A 19112-nucleotide genomic window follows, 5' to 3' on the forward strand; every position below is an offset into this window, starting at 1 on the left:
GTCAGGTGCAAGTAGATAAATAGGTACCACTCTGGCAGGAAGGTAAACGGCGTTTCCGTGCACTGCTCTGGTTCGCCAGAAGCAGCTTAGTCATGCTGGCCACAGGACCCAGAAAAACTGTCTGCGGACAAATGCTGGCTCCCTCAGCCTATAGAGTGAGATGAGCACCGCAATCCCAGAGTCGTCTGTGACTGGACCTAATGGTCAGGGGTACCTTTACCTTTACAATGACCCCGCAGCATGAGGCTAAAGGCCCATCTAGTTTGGCCTGTTCTCTCAATGGCCAACTAGATACCTCTGGAAAGCTCATGCACTGAACATTAGCACAACCACCCTCTTCTATCATCCCTAGCAAATGGTACACAGAAGCATGAGACTGGAGGCAATGTAGCAATCACAAATGGGAACCATTGCTTATAAAATAATGTTTTTTAATTGTTTTATTAAATTGCATATGATTATTTTGGTTATATAGAGATAGATGGTGTATGTGTTGGAAACAAATAAATAAGGAGAATCCCATCTTTTTAACTGTAGCTAATGGGTAGAGACAACTGAAATCAGGGAGAGATTGTACCCATCTCTCTTAGCACCACAGCCCCAAATCCAAACGCTTTTGTCCGCAGGATGGTTTCCAACCAAAGGGGCCTGGGGAGGAAAGAGTTCTTCCACATCACACCTAGTTTGACTCCCAGCAGCAAGATAACGAGATCCTCTTTTGATTTTGCACTTCTCCTTAATTAACATCGTCCCTGCCCTGCTATACTATGCAATTGACTGCTGAAGCTTTTGATTATGAGTGTTCAACATGCAGTTATAAAGAGAGAGATTACCGGCACAGGGGGGAATAGTTGTCATTAACTGGTTTTATTTCTCATATGGCACAGAGCCCAGCACCCTGATGGGGATGCAAATTGGATGAGTGGAAAAGGGGGTGGTCACCTCACCTCCACAAGTGATCTGCACGGATCAGCTGAGAAGGGGGGGCTGTGTAGGCACAGGGGTTTGTGTGCCTGCCTTTTGTGAGCTGTGGGGGGAAATGGGTGGCCACACTCCTCTGTGGCTTGAGACCCACAGAGGATTGGCCAAGGGTGAAAAGGGGTGAGGAACCCTTACTGCAGATGAAAATTGGCACATCTTTTACAGAACCACCTTAGACTTACTCACATGACCATTTAAATAATAGCATCCTAAAATGATTCACCTCCATGAGGTATCTGGATATACGGCTACACATGTGAAAATCATAACTCATCAGTGTCGCTACTTTCTGGGAAAGGAAATGAATTGCATTCATCTGAGATGTCGCCATGTGCACAAACTTTTCCCGCAGTACAGGGCTAAATGTGGTTTCTTTTTTACCTGTCTCAGGTGCTGAGCGATATTGCTGCTTCAGTGGATGACAAAGCCTCCCCTTTCTAGGTTTGGCATGGCAAATGTGATCGTTTGTTGCTGTCACACAATTTGGTGTTTTAAAAAGAGGGCTCATCTCCTCAAGCCTTGTAAAAACATGCATTCCACCTCTCCACCAAATGACATTGAGGCAGCTCATAACATAAAGTAGAAACTGAAAACATAAAAACCAGCCACATGAAACATCATGATAAAAGGCTGACCGGTAAGCTTATGACTGGATGAGACTTGAATTTAAAGGCTTTCTGTTTCGTAGCTTATATCTTTAAAAGTATTATACTACACGGCATCTAATATTAACCCCCTTTCTTCTGCAACATTGATCCAGGGTAATGTGATAAGATGGGGCCAAATGAGAGGAATCCATGCTAGCGTTCCTCCCCATAAGAGCTGCGGAGAAGACCCAACATAGGACTAAAGCTTCTGTGACTGCCTAATAAAAGTGATTGAGCCAAAGTATGGACTCTGTTTGTCAACACCAGACCGCCCCACTGTAAGCAGCAACCTAGATTTTTTACTAAAACCCAGATTAGGAGGAGTCACATCAATGGCACAGGAAATGTGGGTGTTGGGAACAAGATTAACATCATAGCCAGGCCCAAGCTGACAGCCCTTGAACCAAGGACGTCCGACTTGTGTCTCCACAGCCAACAATCCCTAAGCCTGCTCTTCTAGAGCAGCTGTCTTCGGCACCAGGAATCCTACACATTCCCTTGCCACTTTCAGTGCAGTCAATGAGCCTTGGGGAAATTAATCAAGACTGGGAGTAGTAGGCTCCAAGCCAGAGGGCTGCCCTTTTAAGACCTTCCACTCTTCAGGTAAGAGGCAGAGCCTAGGACAGGTAATCTAGCCCTTGAGGAATAAAATGGTTCAGTCTCAGAAATTGTCAGAACACTGTTGATTGCCTGGAGCTCTCCAAGGTTCTGTAATGGTACCCTATGTTGGTGCTCCATAGTGCTAATGCCCTACAAATTGCCAGTGTGGTGATGATATTGAATGTGGGTTTCTAGCCACCAATATCTATCTATCTATATATATATATATATATATATATATATATATATATATATATATATATATATATATTTACTCATTGTAATAGAGTGCCACTGAACTGCAAAAACAACAACACCCTACTCAGTGCATTTTTTAAAACAGAGCAATAGTTAGGAAGAAATCCAAAAGTTCCCACTGTATACTACACAATAGATTCATACTTGATTATCCTCAATACGAAAAGCCACTTCCCCTTCAAGAAGAAGACAACAGGCACGTTACGCAAATCAAGGCTGGAAAACATTCATTCCCCATTCCCAGGGTTTGCTGTACAGCACTCACGACCACCTCCCACCTCTTCTCCCAAATGCAAGATTTTTGCAGAAAAGGAAGCAAATAAAGTTACGAGCATGTTGTGAAAGTGTGTTGCTTGCATCACTTATTTTAAAAGGGCCTATTGAGAATCTGGTGCATTCATCAACAGCTGGTATTAAGCCAAGAAAGAAAGTGGGTGATGTGCAGAAAGCAAGGTCATATATAGCCAGAAGTGACTTTTATAGACAATGGTGCAACATTTAACCACTGCTTTGTAAGAGTGCAAGGATGGGCTAAGGGACAAATTTAAGCATCATTCTAGATGTACACACCACTGAGCTTTCATTAGACAGTAGCTTATGATTCTGCTATTCCAGAAAAAGGAAAGAATGTACTAGCTTATTCTCTGCTCCTATGCCTTTTCAAGTTCTCATTGTACTATATCAGGGATGGGGAATATGTGGCCTTCCAGATGTTGCCGGACAACAACTCCCATCATTCTTGACCAAGCTGGCTGGAGCTAATGGGAACTGGACTCCAACAACTTCTGGAGGGAAACAGGTTCCCCACCTCTGGCTATACATGCATCTGCTTTTAATGAGATGTTTTATATTGTTGCTAAGGCCCCTTATGCATCCTAATGGATCAATATTTCCCAAACTTGGGCCTCCAGTTGTTGTTGGACTACAATTCCCATCATCCCAAAACCAGTGGTCAGGGATGATGGGCATTGTAGTCCAAAAACAACTGGAGGCCCAAGTTTGGGAAACCTTGTGATGGGTGGAAAAATTGTGTATATTGAATTACATTATAAATAAAACAGTTAATAGGTACTATAGATTCTAACATGGAAAAAGGCTTTGCCTACCTGGTCCCTAATTTGTAAAATCTGGCACAAATCAGCCCGAAAGGCACCACCTTTAATTCCTCTGATTTGTTGAAGTGGACAACAGCTACTCTCGCCCACAACCATTCCTTTAATTCTACTGTGCAAATCCTTACAATAGAGTCAGTACCTGGAACTACAGATGGGGCGATGAACCCAAGGGCCACATTCTTTCTTGGGGAATTTTCTGAGGGCCATATCTCAGTGGGCGACAGGGCCAGGGGCAAAAGTGAGTGGAGAAATGAATGCAACACCTACATTCGTACAGCAAGACGATTTCTGTACATGCCTCTCTCTACTCTCCATCCAGGTCAGCAAGAAGCATTGCCAGCCAGGACACATTCCAGCCAGGCAAAAACATCTGAGGAGGATACGGAGAAAGACCAGTCATGGGCATGGCTGGGAAGAGAGGGTGTGTCCTGAGGACATTCTTGAGGGCCAGGGAAAGAATATTGAGGGCCAACGTTAAAACCGCACAGGTTCTGCATCCTGGACTGCACCATGACTCAAATAAAAAATTGCTCCCTCCCTCCCCACAGTCTCCTGTCGAGAGCATATTTCAGTTTCCAAGCTAGTTCCGAAAGCTGTTTTTTTCTTCTACCCCATAATCACTAGATCAAAGGCTGGAAGCTTATACCAACACACCTTTCTGTAGCTTTAACTTGAATATTAACCTTGTCTACTGCGAAGTAAATCCTACTGAATTCAATGGGGCTTCCTCCCATGTAAGTGTGGTTAGGATCGAGGCCCCAGGAAACTGAATCATTTCCCTGTTTCCAGATTCTAAAAACTTTGCTTTTCACTAAGCTCTGTCCGATAGTGGGCATATTTGTTCTCAAAGCTCCAATTAGGTTTCCTGAACAAACTGTATATAAAATTAATTTGGCCATGACATTCCATCCTATGAAGCAACTTCTTCTTTTTTAAAGTGTTTTACCGTACAGTAGTAAAATTATGCAAATGATCTCAAAAAATATAAATTAAACAAACTTATCAGTCACCCACTTGGAGATGACTTTTTTTGTAATCCTAGTCAATCTGTAACTTCCCTGCCTGCGGTTATAGGGCACCGAAGAAGCAATATTAAAAAATCTCAATTAGGTTGTATTTGGGCGGAGGCCAAGTCTCGCTTTGTCACAGTACTTGAAGATACATCGTTCCAATTTCCATTTTCATCTCTAGGAAATTAATTTTGTCGCTCCCTTGCACTTGTTTGTTTTTTTTAAAAATACACAAACAGAATCCCAGGGAAGTAGAGATGCACAATCTTCTCCACACCCTTCTTCTTTTAAATTAATACTTTATCAGGCGTGCCATTTTTATTTTAACCAAACAGATGCAATTTATTTAGCGCCTGTTCCAAACATCCTGCTTCTCTGGACTTGCAGCATTCACAATTACAACTGAAGCCATGATTGTTAAAGTAGAAGCTCCTTGTCCAGGGGCAAGAGATCACAGAATAGTGCAGGCCTCCAGAAGTTGCTAGACTATAAGGCTCATTATCCTCGACCATTAGTCATGCTGGCTGGTGGGACTCCAACAACATGGGGCGGGGAGAGATGAGCCACACTGGCTACCCAGGTTGGCAGATGCCAGAGACAAACAACGAGTGAAATTCTTGAAAGAAACCCTTGGAATTCACCTCCCAGTGTGTGTAGAATGGCAGCCCTATACAGTGGACGCTCGGGTTGTGAACGTGATCCAAGCAGGAAGTGATTTAGCGCTTCTGCACATGCACGACTGCCGAAACCGGGAAGTAACCCGTTCCGGTACTTCCGGGTTTCGGTGGTCTGTAACCCAAAAAAATGCAACCTGAAGCGTCTGTAACCCAAGGTATGACTGTACTGGCTCTGGGCAGACACCTTTGCTGTAGTGTTGCAGACAACTGCCAACAGCATTTTTATCTCATCATGCCCACCTGAACATATTATTTAGTTATCTACGCTAGTTTTAGAAGCTTTACTGATAGCATGTGTTCCGTTGATAATTATCACATATATACTTACTTTTTAAGAGTTTTGTGGATTTAAACTGTTTTATTGATAGTTCTGTGCTAAAGCTACAGTGGACGCTCGGGTTGCGAACGTGATCCATGCGGCATGCACGTTCGCAACCTGCAGCATCCGCAACCCTCAGCAGAGCATCTGTGCACACACGGGTTGCAATTCGGCACTTCTGCACATGTGCAAAGCGTGATTTAGCGCTTCTGCGCATGCGCGACCGCCGAAACCTATAAGTAACCCATTCCGGTACTTTCAGATTTCGGCGGTCCGCAACCCGAAAAAACGCAACCTGAAGCGTCTGAAACCCAAGGTATGACTGTATTTCTAAATCTGAACAAATAAATGCCTCTAACTCTTTTTTAAAAACTTCTTATCAAATAGGGTAACGCATACTTTTCATTGCATAATGTAGTTCTAGGCTGTTGTCACTTATACCCCCTCCCCATTTACAGTTTTCTTTGTGTACATAAAAAGCACTGGGTTCAACTGATATTTCTGCCCCTGGGATACCGTATTTTTTGCTCTATAAGACTCACTTTTTCCCTCCTAAAAAGTAAGGGGAAATGTGTGTGTGTCTTATGGAGCGAATGCAGGCTGCACAGCTATCACAGAAGCCAGAAAAGCAAGATGGATTGCTGCTTTCACTGCACAGCGATCCCTCTTGCTGTTCTGGCTTCTGAGATTCAGAATATTTTTTTTCTTGCTTTCCATCTCCAAAAACTAGGTGCGTCTTGTGGTCTGGTGCGTCTTATAGAGCGAAAAATACGGCGTTTATTTTTTGTCCCAGACAATGTTAAAGTATCAGTGGGGGTGGGGGTGGTGTTTTTTCTTTCTTTCTCAAAATGCCATTAAGTTTTTTGAAACAAAAACAGATCAAGGAAAACAGGCAAGTGCCCTTGGTTATGTACCGGGACCCCACCAACACACATTCTAATTTGCTTAGGTTAGTAAATTCTCTGCAAGAAACGTTCTGTGTCAAGTTTCTTTGCTTGAGCTGAAGAAGATTTAAAAATCAATAATATGAAAAACCAGGAAAGGTCAAAAATTATGCTCTGCTAGGTTCTCTGGAGGAGTTTGGCCAACTGCTCTATCAGCCCAGCGTAGACAGAGGCGAATTTAGGGGAGGATGGTTGGCAAAATCATTTATCAGGAGAGAGATCGTATCGGACAATTTCTCTTCTCCTCCTCACAACTTACAACCGTATTTTATCTGAAGAGATCAAGGAACCATTATGGATGGAGAAGCCACAAAGCAGGGCGGGGGAACACACAAAAAGATAATTGAAACTACAGCATCTCATTGTGCTTTCAGGTCCCATTCTCAATTGTCATCTTTTTTTCCACGAGTGCTCAGCATTTCAGGGCACTCTTAAGTATTAGCAGTAACTTTTTTCTTTTCTTTTTAAGTTTACGCTTCTGTAAGTCGTTCTGTTTAACTCAAGGTAACTTTTTCAGTAGTAGAAAGCACCTTGGCAATGTCATGCGAGGGGGAGCTGTTTTCTTATTTGCTTGGGTTCCAGCAGAAAGGGGATTTCTGTGACACTTATTAAAACAATGGAAAGTAAGGTAAGAAAGTAAACTAAGAAGCATCTTTTGAAGATTCCCATACAGCCATACCTCGGGTTACAGCCGCTTCAGGTTGCGCGTTTTCGGGTTGCGCACCGCGCCGAACCCGGAAGTACAGGAATGGGTTACTTCCGGGTTTCAGCACTTGTGCATGTGCAGAAATGCTAAATCACGCTTTGCGCATGCACAGAAGCGCCGAATTGCAACCTGCGCATGTGCAGAAGCGGCACTGCAGGTTGCGAACGTGCCTCTCACACGGATCATGTTCGCAACCCAAGCGTCCACTGTATTTTAATCATTCTTAAAGGCCGGTCACGTGTGGTCTGTGAATCACGGAGGCTGCAATCCCGCACAAGACTGAGTGGCACAGTCCAGACATAAAGCTTGCCATCTCCGTAAAAGATGAAGCCACGATTTTATCCAAATACTTTTTTTGTTTTTGGTTTGTTTTTAAAAAGCTTCAACTAACAAGCTGGTTCCGCTTCTGCTTTCGATTATTTTAAATTACTGGCCTGGCTGATGCTCTGTTTAATTAGCGCCCAGATTGTGTACCCCCGTTTCTCTTTATCAGTTTAAATTAGAACAAAGTGGCAGGGAGCCATTCCATGGGGACTTAAACAAGGTTTGCAAATGTCTCTCTATTCATCATGCATCTGCCTCGCTCCACTTTTCATCTGCACACCAAGCTTAATCCTCCTGGCTCAGTTAGGTGAGAGAGGGGCCAGAGCTGCTGGCCAAATCTCTCATTTGGCCAAACCCCTCAGCAGAAACCAGCACAAGGAAGAAGGAAGAAGGAAAGAGAAAACACTGGAAGACATTAATATTTTCAGGCAATGGCAGAGAAACGGAAGCATGCTTAACACAATGGATCTGGTGATTATTATTATGTGGGCAATTTATATACTGCTTCATATTTCAAGGAAAATCTCTAAGTGGCTTACCATAGCCTAGAAATAATCACAAACAAAAGTCAATTTCAAAAAAAAGAGTCATAAAACACCCACATTTGGAGCGGCACAGATAACAGTTAGATTAGATATCTGCTTATGCATCAATATAAAATGAGACAACTAAAATATGTTCAGTTTGCCAAATTCAACCAGTTTGAAGTTAGTAATAATATTTGCAAATAAATAAGAAAAGGTGAATTTAAGCCTGCAATCCTATACTGAAAGGGACTTAGTTCTGAGCAGAGATGTGGAGGATTATTACACTGTAAGGCTGCAGTCCTAAACACACTTACAAGAGAGTAAGTTCTGTTGGACACAATGGAACTTACTTCTGAGTATACATGCACAGGATTGCACTATAAATCTACTGGTTCATAACCAGATTGGGAGCTTGTCCACACTGGAATTTACTGTGTCTTTGCAGCTGTTCTCATTTAATTTGTGTAGTTCACATGTTACTCTCAAACAACACCAATCTTGATGCATGTCCCCTGTAAATCTGGGTTTATCTAATACAGGCAAAATCAGATAAACTGAGGAATCCCCACCCCACCCCTTTCAATCCCTCAGATTTGCACAAAACCAGAAAACTGCACAAGCAAATTTAAAATTGCCTGACACTTCTCGGGTGGGTAATTTAGAACAAACAAACAAACAAGTTGGGTGTGCAGCCATTGGTGTGCAATATGTGCATGCCCTTTCGTACCTAATTACCATAATAGAATCAACCAATTAGAAGGCCAGGACAAACACAATGGAGCACCTGCTGGTGTGAATGTGAAAGACCAAAGTTGCTCTTCATAAACAAATTCTAATATATGTGGGAGTGGACAACTCTGGTCTAATGTGATTGGTGGGGAAATGGATGAACAGCTAAACTCTGTGGCTGTGACTGTAAAAGATCCAGGATTAGCAAGAGACTATAGAAACTGATTTGGTCATACCTTGCTGGGGCACGCCCTGTGTTAACTGATAGATATCAACTCAGCTGCTGCCTTTTTTAATGGGGACTCATCTGCTTGTTTGTTGCCTGCAGTTCTGTGGATCAGACTGAAAGGAGGCACAGAATTTTCCTCGGCAATAATTCTAAGGTGATTGTGGCCCTCCTAGAAATCTAGTGGGGAGCAGTATCTGTTGGGTCATACTGCTTCGGACCTCTATCCTAGGCTCACCTTGTATATTTGTAAATAAATTCAAATATTACAATATGAAAGAAGCTTCATGTAAGGGGTTATGGTATTTCACCATAGTGGTCGTATTCATCATAAGTTTGTGCCCTCACTCATTTGTCTGAATAGGGCTAGTGTAGCAGTCAGAGTGCTGAACTGTGACCTCAGTTGACATCTTTGTTGACCATGAAACTCAGTGGGGAAACTTGATGTGCTTACTAGTCCTTAGCCAAACCTTAATAATAATAATAATAATAATAATAATAATAATATTTATACCCCACTGGATTTTCCCAGCCACTCTGGGCAGCTTCCAGTGGAATATAGAAACATAATAAAACATCAAACGTTAATAACTTCCTGGTACAGGGCTTGCCTTCAAATGTCTTCTAACAGTTATATGGTTGTTTATCTCCTTGACATCTGATGGGAGGATTTCCACAGGGCGGGTGCCACTACCGAGAAGGCCCTCTGCCTGCTTCCCTGTAACCTCACTTCTCGCAGTGAGGGAACTGCCAGAAGGCCCTCAGAAGAGGACCTCAGTGTCATAGGCTTGTTGTAAGGATATATATTAAAGGTTGTTAAATAGGTTTAAATGCGAAGGGTGTGTGATTTGGGGTGAGCAGCTGTGGAATGCAATACTGAAGCGTGATATGACCACACTTGTGATTAGGAGAGAGATAGCCCAGAAAAGCAAAAAGAGGGGAAATGGACACAGAAAACAACGCAGGAAGAGGGACTATTGTAGGAAACTGAGGGAGGAAACGGACAAAGGAAAGGCGGTATGACAAACACCACAAAAAACCCAGCCAGATCACAACTTCAGTAAAGTCAGGATTTCAAGTTGGTAGGTTTTATTTTTTGATCTGCTCAGCATCTGCAGAGCTGTAATAGAGAAATAGCATGCGACCATTTGCACATCAGCAGAGCAGCGCAGTTGGGCTTTAGCTTCCTTAGGGGAAAAGATGGAAAACGTTGCTGTCAGAGGATTACTACAGCTGTCTACTCGTTGTGTTTCATAGTGCCTACTGCCTGTCCTACTGCCTGTGCTGGACAGGGTGTGTAAACTTTCCTTGCACCACATGTTTATAGTCACTCACTTGTTACACATTAAGCAGGCACAATGTGTGTACTCCTGACTAAGTTGGTTATCAAGTACTTTTTTAAAATCAACATTCTTGTGCAGCACCATCTCCACATACAGTCACAAGTATGTGACTTACTCCCAAGTAAGTGTAGGTAGTATTTCAGCCTAATACACCTGGAAGTAAACTGAAATGAGTTCAATGAGGCTAACCTAATAGACATTGCACTTATAGGGAGTCTTTCATCACAGAGCGTTTAACGTCTAAGTAAACCCACATAGGAGTGTGTAGGTTGTTAGTTTCTCTACCCTCTGTAGAGCACCCGTGGCCCTCCCAATGTTGCTGGACTATAACCCCTATTATTCCTGACCTCTGGCTATGCTGACTGGGGCTGATGGAAGTTGGAGCCACAGATCCCCCATACCTGCTGTACAGGTTACAGAAAAGGGAGGTGGTCTGCTTTCACTTTTTATTAGGCTTCAAGTAGAAATGTTTTATGAAGTTTTTTCAGGCTTAAATACTCCTTATTAAACAACTTTTTCAGAACTTCCTATGATGTGTATAATGCCAAATATAATGCTGTCATTAAAAAAAGCTTGAATTTTCTGACCACAACTCAGCTATAATTATTTATTAAGTTTAATCTTTTTTTCTGAAAAAAATCTCTTCACATTGTGAGTGTAATTAAAGTGTAATTAACCACTTTATTTTAAAAATGGATTGTTTTTCATACAAACATTAGTAACAGGTGTGGGGAACTGTTGTCCGACAACCCCCAGGGGGCGCCACATCAGCTACACCTGGTTAATACAAATTGCAGGTGCCAAGCACCTTCCTAAAAAGTGGCATTCTCCTTTCTATCACACACAGAAAGGATGTCTCTCCTAAGATTATGCCTATCACTGAAACCATGTGGGTGCATCATGCAGAGAATAAAGTATGTGTCTGCTTTCAGAAATATATTTTCCCAACTGCAAATTTAAAACGGATAGATTAGCCCATTACTCCACTGAAACTCATATAATTCATCCACCCATCAAAATCTATTTAAAACAAACCCCCCAATTTTCTTCCTTTCTTTCTGGCCTTTAATCTTGCCCAGCAAAATGAAACCCCAATAGGAAGCCAGGGCAGCACTACAAGCACTTGTGAGCTCAGAGCAAAAATACCAGCAGCCTCTCTGGGCATTTCCTACTCCTGATAAGAAAGCGCTTAAGTCCCACAGATAAGAGAATGTTCTTGGAAATTTAACCCTGAAGAGCCTCTCTCTCTCATCCCTTTTACAAGCCCCCCCCCCCCCCCCCGCCAAACAAATCAGATGAATGCTGGAAAGCTTGGAACTCTTAGAACGGGAGCCGCCTCTACTCTTCCAGAGCCCAGATTTGCACCCAGAGAGCTGTCAAGGGAGTTCCTCTCTTCCTGCCTTCTTTGGACAGGAGCACCCAGCCAGAGAAGTCTCTGAAAGCAGTGCCAGTGTCTGTCTGTGTGCATGAGAGACAGAGAGACACCTGAATCTGCAACCCTCTTTGGACTCTTGTATTATCATAACACACCCCTTGTGGGTTGAGCAACTGACAGCTTGAGGAGATTCCCTTCTAAGCATCGCATCTGTCCTCACTCACCCCTCCCTGCCCCCACCCCTCCATCCCAAACCAAAGAATCCGGCTGGTCTGAACAAGTTGCCTCCATTCTACGCTTAAGTGCTCCTTCAATCCCAGCCTCGGGGCTCGAGTCCACACGCAGCTAAGTAACTCCTTTGCTGCTCAATGAAACATCCCATCTCTCGCTCGCTCTCCAGTCACTCTTCACAGATCGCTCAGAAGAACAAAGCACATGGGTTGTGTGCTTTGGTGGTTGGGTTTTTTGCACGTTGCCAATCAAAAAAAAGGAGGGAAGGAGAGCTTTCACAGATCCAAAAGGAAAAAGGAGGAGGAGGGGAGAGAGAGAGAAAGGCAGGGAGGGGAAGCCACAGATAATATGATAATCCACACGCCCAAACTTCCAGCCGGGCTCGAGTGTAGCCTCGGGGTGCCCGCAGCCAGACACCCTGCCCTAGTCTCTGAGCTTTGTTCCTGGGAACACCCAGACGCGGGGGAAACAGCCCGGAGGATTAGCTTTCGCTGGCAGCCAGGCAGGGAGGGAGAAAAACAAGCCGGCGAGCGAGGAAGCCTTCCTGCACCAACGCCGCCCTCCCGGCGCTGCTGGGCGTGAGCGCAGCCGAGGAAGCGTCGAGCGGGCAGCTTGTTGCGACTGACAATGGCTATTACTGGGGCTCCTGGCTTCCTGCTGCTGCTGCTGCTCCTCTCTCTTTCTCTCTCTCTCTCTCTCTCCCCGCTGCAGATGGAGAGAGAGCGCAAGGCACCCCATCCCTCTCCATACGCGCGGAGGGGTGCGCATCCAAAGACCAGACAACAATGCGTCCCTCTCGCAGCGGGGGAAACGCGCCTACCTTTGCGCTCTGGTCGCGGCTGCTCCTGCGGGCAGGAGATGCGTCTGTCCCCACGGCAGGAGCAGGAACTCCGCCGGCGCCGCTGAGTTTCGCTTCCCTTCCGAGCAGCACGTGAGAAAGCGGGCTGCTCCGGCCGCCGAAAGCCTCTCCCGCAGCCTGGCCGCGCTGCTTTCCCGGGCGCTTCGCCTCTGCCGCGGGCCACCCTCTCGCCTCGCTCGGCCGCTGCTGCGCCTCTGCCCAGGCAGCGCGGATGCTGCTCCTGCACGCTCGGCGGAGATGGCACAGCCCTGCGCCAGAGAGGGAAGGAAGGAGGGAGGGAGCGAGGGAAGGAGGGAGGGAGGGCTCTAGCGGCCGGGAAAGGGTCCCGCACGGCGCTCGCCGCCTGGCAGAAAGCAACGCCGCCCAGGGAATAGGCAAAGAGGCTCCCCGAGGCTCGCCAGGGAGGAGCAGCCCCACCCTCCTTCGCCGTCGCTTGGAAAGGCGAGTCTCGCCCACGTGCCAGTTGCGGGCTTGAGCGAGGACTTGGACCGTCCGGAAGAAGCGCTGCGCTCAGACAACTTTCCGGCGGCCTCCGGTGATACTTTGCAGTGGGATCGGGTCACACACGTGAAGGCAGGTGGTAGTAAGCGTGGTTGCCTGCCAATCACCCCCAGACCATTGGCCATGCTGGGAGTTGGAGTTCAAAGACCTCGGCGATGCAATATGGTGCAACCACCGCACAGATATTGTTGGACTACAACTCCCAAAAAATATATACACAAAGTATCAGATGTGGTGACAGTGATAAGCATGCAACAAAACAACAACACCGCAAACTGACTTATAAGTATGAAATATACTCAGAGTCGCAAAGTGATTTCATGCTCTTTATTCAGCTCATAGTGGTGAGGAGGAATGAAATGAAAGTCCCCTCAAAGTATCTGCTTTATATACATTATTTACACAATGGGCTGCACATGATTGGCTAATTCCGGAATTCTACTGTAAGCCAATCAGGTTGTGGATTCACTTCTATCTGGAGCATGATTGGGTGGTTCCTGCCAACCAATCATACTGCTGCATTGTTCTAGGACCAATCAGACTGCTGCATTCTGAATCCTATTGTTCTAGGACCAATCAGACTGCTGCCTTTTGGATCCTATTGTTCTAGGACCAATCAGACTGCTGCAGTTTGGATCCTATTCAACTCAGTACATAACACCAAGTATAAAACCAAATTTACTAGAATAATAGGTAGAATAGAGATAGGATATAACCATTCAAACAATAAACATACTAAGGTGCTATGTGGAAGGCAAAGCCTGGAGATACTGTAAACATGGAGTGGATAAATGTACAACTCTATCTTAACAAGTTACCATGTACAGTAAACGTTATACAGTCTCGATAAATGAACCGTTCAACAAGTAGCGTAAATCCAATCACGGAATGGCAACGCCGTGCCGCCACAACGGCAAGAGTAGCACACTGGAGAATATGAAAAAGTTTTTCAAAGCTTGAACTGGATGAGATGTTCTTCAATGGGCCCTGAGTTGGAAACACAATGCCGTGTACATGGATCAATCACGGGAAGGCAAATCAAAGCCGCCACCCTGGTGAGAATAACGCAAGTAGGCAAAAGGAGACCTGTTCTCCGGATATATTACAGGTTTCGCTACACACTTCATCAGTCCGTAAAGCTGCATGATACAAAATAGCACTCCAATAACAATGTGTGGTAAACCATAAAAATTAGAAAATATCAGTCTATTACTATACCTTACCCAATCATACAAAACCGTTTGCTCAGGATAAAGAAGGTATTCACAAGCACAGCTAGTGTTCAGACTCATAACAGTTAAATACAATACAGGTATATAGAATCAATCATCACATGATTACATGGTTAAAGGTGCAGCATCACTTTTCTGTTACAACCAAACAACAGTATACAAATTAACTCACACATAGCATCCCAGATCGAATTCAGTATTCAAACCCTTTGGATACAAGGTTCCTAATTGAAATATTAATTTATACTCCTTTTGTAACAAGGCTCTTCATATATCTACAGTTCTAAAGGGTTGTTTTTTGAACGTCCGCAAGATAAAAAAAAACTCAGACCATTCTCTGTATAGGCTGCTTGCTGGAAATGCTGGACTAATGGGGCATCTAGACATACAGTCATACCTGGGTTGAATGTGCTTCAGGTTGAGCGTTTTCAAGTTACGCTCCACAGCAACCCAGAAGTAATGGAGAGCGTTACTTCCGGGTTTCGCTGCTTGCGCATTTGCAGACGCTCAAAATGACATCACGTGCATGTGCGGAAGAGGCAAAACATGACCCATGCACACGCAGACACGCAGTCGTGTCTTACGTTCTATTCAGGATGCGAACGGGGCTCCGGAACGGATCCCGTTCGAATCCCGAGGTACCACTGTATGTTACATATTTTGGACCTATGCTCAGAAATTCTGGTCCTAATTGCACGAGTGGTACTGCCTACATATAACAGCTCACAAGCACAGCGGAGGCAATATACACAGTTTTTAGTAGAACAATTTGTGAACTGTTGCAAGACAATCTTTTTGTCCATTCATTGTATTAGTGAATGATTTTACGGGCAACACAAATCTGCAACGTGTGCAGTGACCACATCTATAATGCCCTTTCACCAATATATGAGGATCCTCACTATGATATTCTAAGAAATCAGTGTGGGTAAGAACATCTCTAAATGATCTAGTCTGCCTTTTGCCTAAAATTGGCAAATTTTCAGTCGGAGCTAAACAGTATAAATTGAGAGCATTTGCAGATGATTTAGTATTGACGTTACAGGAGCCAGAATCTAGTACTAAAAGGGTTTTAGAACTAATTCAAGAATTTGGTCAAGTGGCAGGATTCAAATTGAACAAGTCAAAAACTAAGGTTTTAGAGAAAAATTTAACACCGATTGAAAGAGAGAGGTTTCAGAATGAGACAGGTCTGAATGTGGTCAAGAAAGTGAAATACTTGGGGATTAACATGACAGCAAAGAATGGGAACTTATTTAAAGATAATTATGAAAAATGTTGGACGGAAGTGAAAAAAGACTTAAAAATTTGGTCAAATCTGAAGCTTTCCTTGTTGGGTCGAATTGCAGCTATAAAGATGAATGTATTGCCTAGAATGCTGTTTTTGTTTCAAACACTGCAAATTGTGGACAAGATGGACTGTTTCAAGAAGTGGCAGAAAGACATATCTAGATTTGTCTGGCAGGGCAAGAAGCCCAGAATAAAATTCAAGATATTAACTGATGCAAAGGAAAGGGGTGGATTTGCCCTGCCAGACTATAAACTTTACTATGAATCAGCAGCATTCTGCTGGTTGAAAAACTGGCTGCTTCTTGAGAACACAGACATTTTGGATTTAGAAGGTTTTAACAATGTCTTCGGGTGGCATGCATACTTGTGGTAGGACAAGGTTAAAGCACATAAAGCATTTAAGAACCATATTGTCAGGAAAGCTTTGTTCAATGTTTGGATAAGATATAAGGATTTATTGGAAAATAAAACCCCAAGGTGGCTGTCACCAATGGAAGCAAAAGCCCAGAAAAAGCTCAATATGGAGGCTAAATGGCCAAAATATTGGGAAATTTTGGAACAAGAGGGAGATAGACTAAAACTGCAGAGTTTTGAGAAACTAAAAAACAAAGTGCGAGATTGGCTTCATTACTATCAGATAATGGAGGCATATAATTTGGATAAGAAAATTGGTTTCCAGGTGGAAAAATCAAAATTAGAAACAGAACTGTTAGAACCCAAAACTAAGATTTTGTCAAGGATGTATAACTTGCTGTTGAAATGGAATACACAGGATGAAACGGTGAAATCTGCTATGATTAAATGGGCACAAGATGTTGGACATAACATTATGTTTGCTGACTGGGAACAGTTGTGGACCACAGGTATGAAATTTACGGCATGTAATGCCTTAAGAGAGAATATTATGAAAATGATGTACAGGTGGTACATGACACCAGTCAAGCTGGCAAAAATTTATCATTTGCCCGATAATAAATGTTGGAAATGTAAAGAAACTGAAGGTACATTCTTTCACCTTTGGTGGACGTGCCCAAAGATTAAGGCTTTCTGGGAAATGATCTATAATGAAATGAAAAAGGTATTTAAATATACCTTCCTGAAGAAACCAGAGGCCTTCCTTCTGGGCATTGTCGGCCAATTGGTGCCAAAGAAGGACAGAACTTTTTTTATGTATGCTACAACAGCAGCAAGAATACTTATTGCAAAGTATTGGAAGACAGAAGATTTACCCACTTTGGAAGAATGGCAGATGAAGGTGATGGACTATATGGGATTGGCAGAAATGACTGGCAGAATCCGAGACCAGGGAGAAGAGACGGTGGAAGAAGATTGGAAGAAATTTAAAGACTATCTACAGAAATATTGTAAAATTAATGAATGTTAGAATGATGTTGGATAGAATTTAAGTGGTTTCCAGCTGTAATGCTTTAAGAATATGGAAGAAGGGTATAAATAGGTAAAAAAAATACCGTATTTTTCCCTCTATAACACGCAGATTTTTTCTCCTAAAAAGGAAGGGGAAATGTCTGTGCGTGTTATTGAGCGAATGTGTGGTCCCTGGAGCCAAATGGCAAAAAAAATCAGGCAAAAATCAAATCGCGCGTCTCGGAGAAAAGAGGAAGTGGCTGCTTTCCTGCATTCTGCCTCAGGGTCTTACTGCCCACCCTCCTCTGTTTCCTTGCTGTGTTTGCTCAAACGGAACAAAGAGCAGGGAAAGCCCCTCCCCTCCAGGCAAGCAGAGTGTCGTCTCTGTGCTCCGGTGCTGCTGAAAACATGCAGGAGAGAGAGAGAGAGAGAGAGAGAGAGAGAGAGAGAGAGAGAGCGCTGGCTGGCTTGGGTGGGTAGGTGAGGGAAAACTTTTGCCTTCCTTTCCTCCCTCCCGTTATACCCCTCTCCTGCATTCTTAGCCAGCTGCTTCTCTGCACACCCCTCTCGTGCTCCTTGTCCATTCTGTATTTTTCCTTCCTTCCCCACTTAAAATGTGGTTAAAAAGCATGGATCCACATGGATCCTCAGGATCTTTGCATTGGGTCACCCCAAATTCACCATCAGATCACATAGCATGTCCATGGCTACAGCCTGCCCCCCAAAAATCACACACGCACTGTTGCCTGGGGCTGCAATGGTGCAAAAATGTGGTTAAAAAGCATGGATCCACATGGATCCTCAGGATCTTTGCATTGGGTCACCCCAAATTCGCCATCAGATCACATAGCATGTCCATGGCTACAGCCTGCCCCCCCAAATCACGCACCCACTGTTGCCTGGGGCTGCAATGGTGCAAAAACGTGGTTACAAAACATGGATCCTCAGGATCTTTGCATTGGGTCACCCCAAATTCACCATCAGAGCACATAGCATGTCCATGGCTACAGCCTGCCCCCCCAAAAATCACACACCCACTGTTGCCTGGGGCTGCAATGGTGCAAAAACGTGGTTACAAAGCATGGATCCACAGGGATTCTCAGGATTTTTGCATTGGGTCACCCCAAATTCACCATCAGATCACATGTCTGTGGCCACAGCATGAAGCACAAAAATGATACATCCACTGTTTCATTCAGAATGTTTTTTCCCTTGTTTTCCTCCTCTAAAAACGATGTGCGTGTTATGGTCAGGTGCGTGTTATCGAGCGAAAAATACGGTAACTAAAATGGTGTTGGATTGGAAATAAGTGGTATTAGCAACAAAGTTAATAAGAATATGCAAAAATGAATTGATAATGGATGAAAATACTGAGTTATAAAATGTTAAGTTATAGAGATAAGATAAATGAAAGAGGGTAAGGATTTGCTGATTTGCTGATTTAAATGGGAATACAAGAAGGGGAGGTGTGAGGAAGTCAAAGAAACAAGCAAATGAGTTTTAAGTTATGAAAAATAATTGTTTTTAATTTTTCTTATTTTTTCTGTATGTTTACTTATTTTTTTATTTTTTTATTATGTGTTTTTGTATATTTGTCTTTGTAAAATCTTAATAAATATTTCTTTTAAAAAAAATGGCAAATTTTCACAACCTGGAATGTGGGAGATGACATGCCAATGTTGTTTAATAACTCTTTCAGTAGAGGAGGATAAACAATTGTACTCTATAGAACCAAAAATCCTGTTCTGTTCATTCTTGGGTTTCGATAACAACAAACCCTATCTGGAAGTTCTTTTAGCCCTATCAAGGGCTGTTTGAATTATAGTCTGTGGATAGCCTCTATCTCTTAATGA

The 19112-nt window shown here is 43.6% G+C and overlaps 1 long non-coding RNA gene across 1 annotated transcript in view; it reads left to right on the forward strand.

Annotated features, from left to right (window-relative positions):
* The window catches only part of LOC310757439, a 37945-nt gene extending 19409 nt beyond the window's left edge, over nucleotides 1-18536 (forward strand). The window contains exon 3 of the long non-coding RNA XR_014545208.1: nucleotides 18270-18536. This is a non-coding gene — a long non-coding RNA (uncharacterized lncRNA). The remainder of the gene's footprint in view (nucleotides 1-18269) is intronic.
* The last annotated feature ends 576 nt before the right edge of the window (nucleotides 18537-19112 follow it).

Source organism: Podarcis filfolensis (genome assembly GCF_964270895.1).
Source record: "Podarcis filfolensis genome assembly, chromosome: 2".
Taxonomy (NCBI): domain Eukaryota; kingdom Metazoa; phylum Chordata; class Lepidosauria; order Squamata; family Lacertidae; genus Podarcis; species Podarcis filfolensis.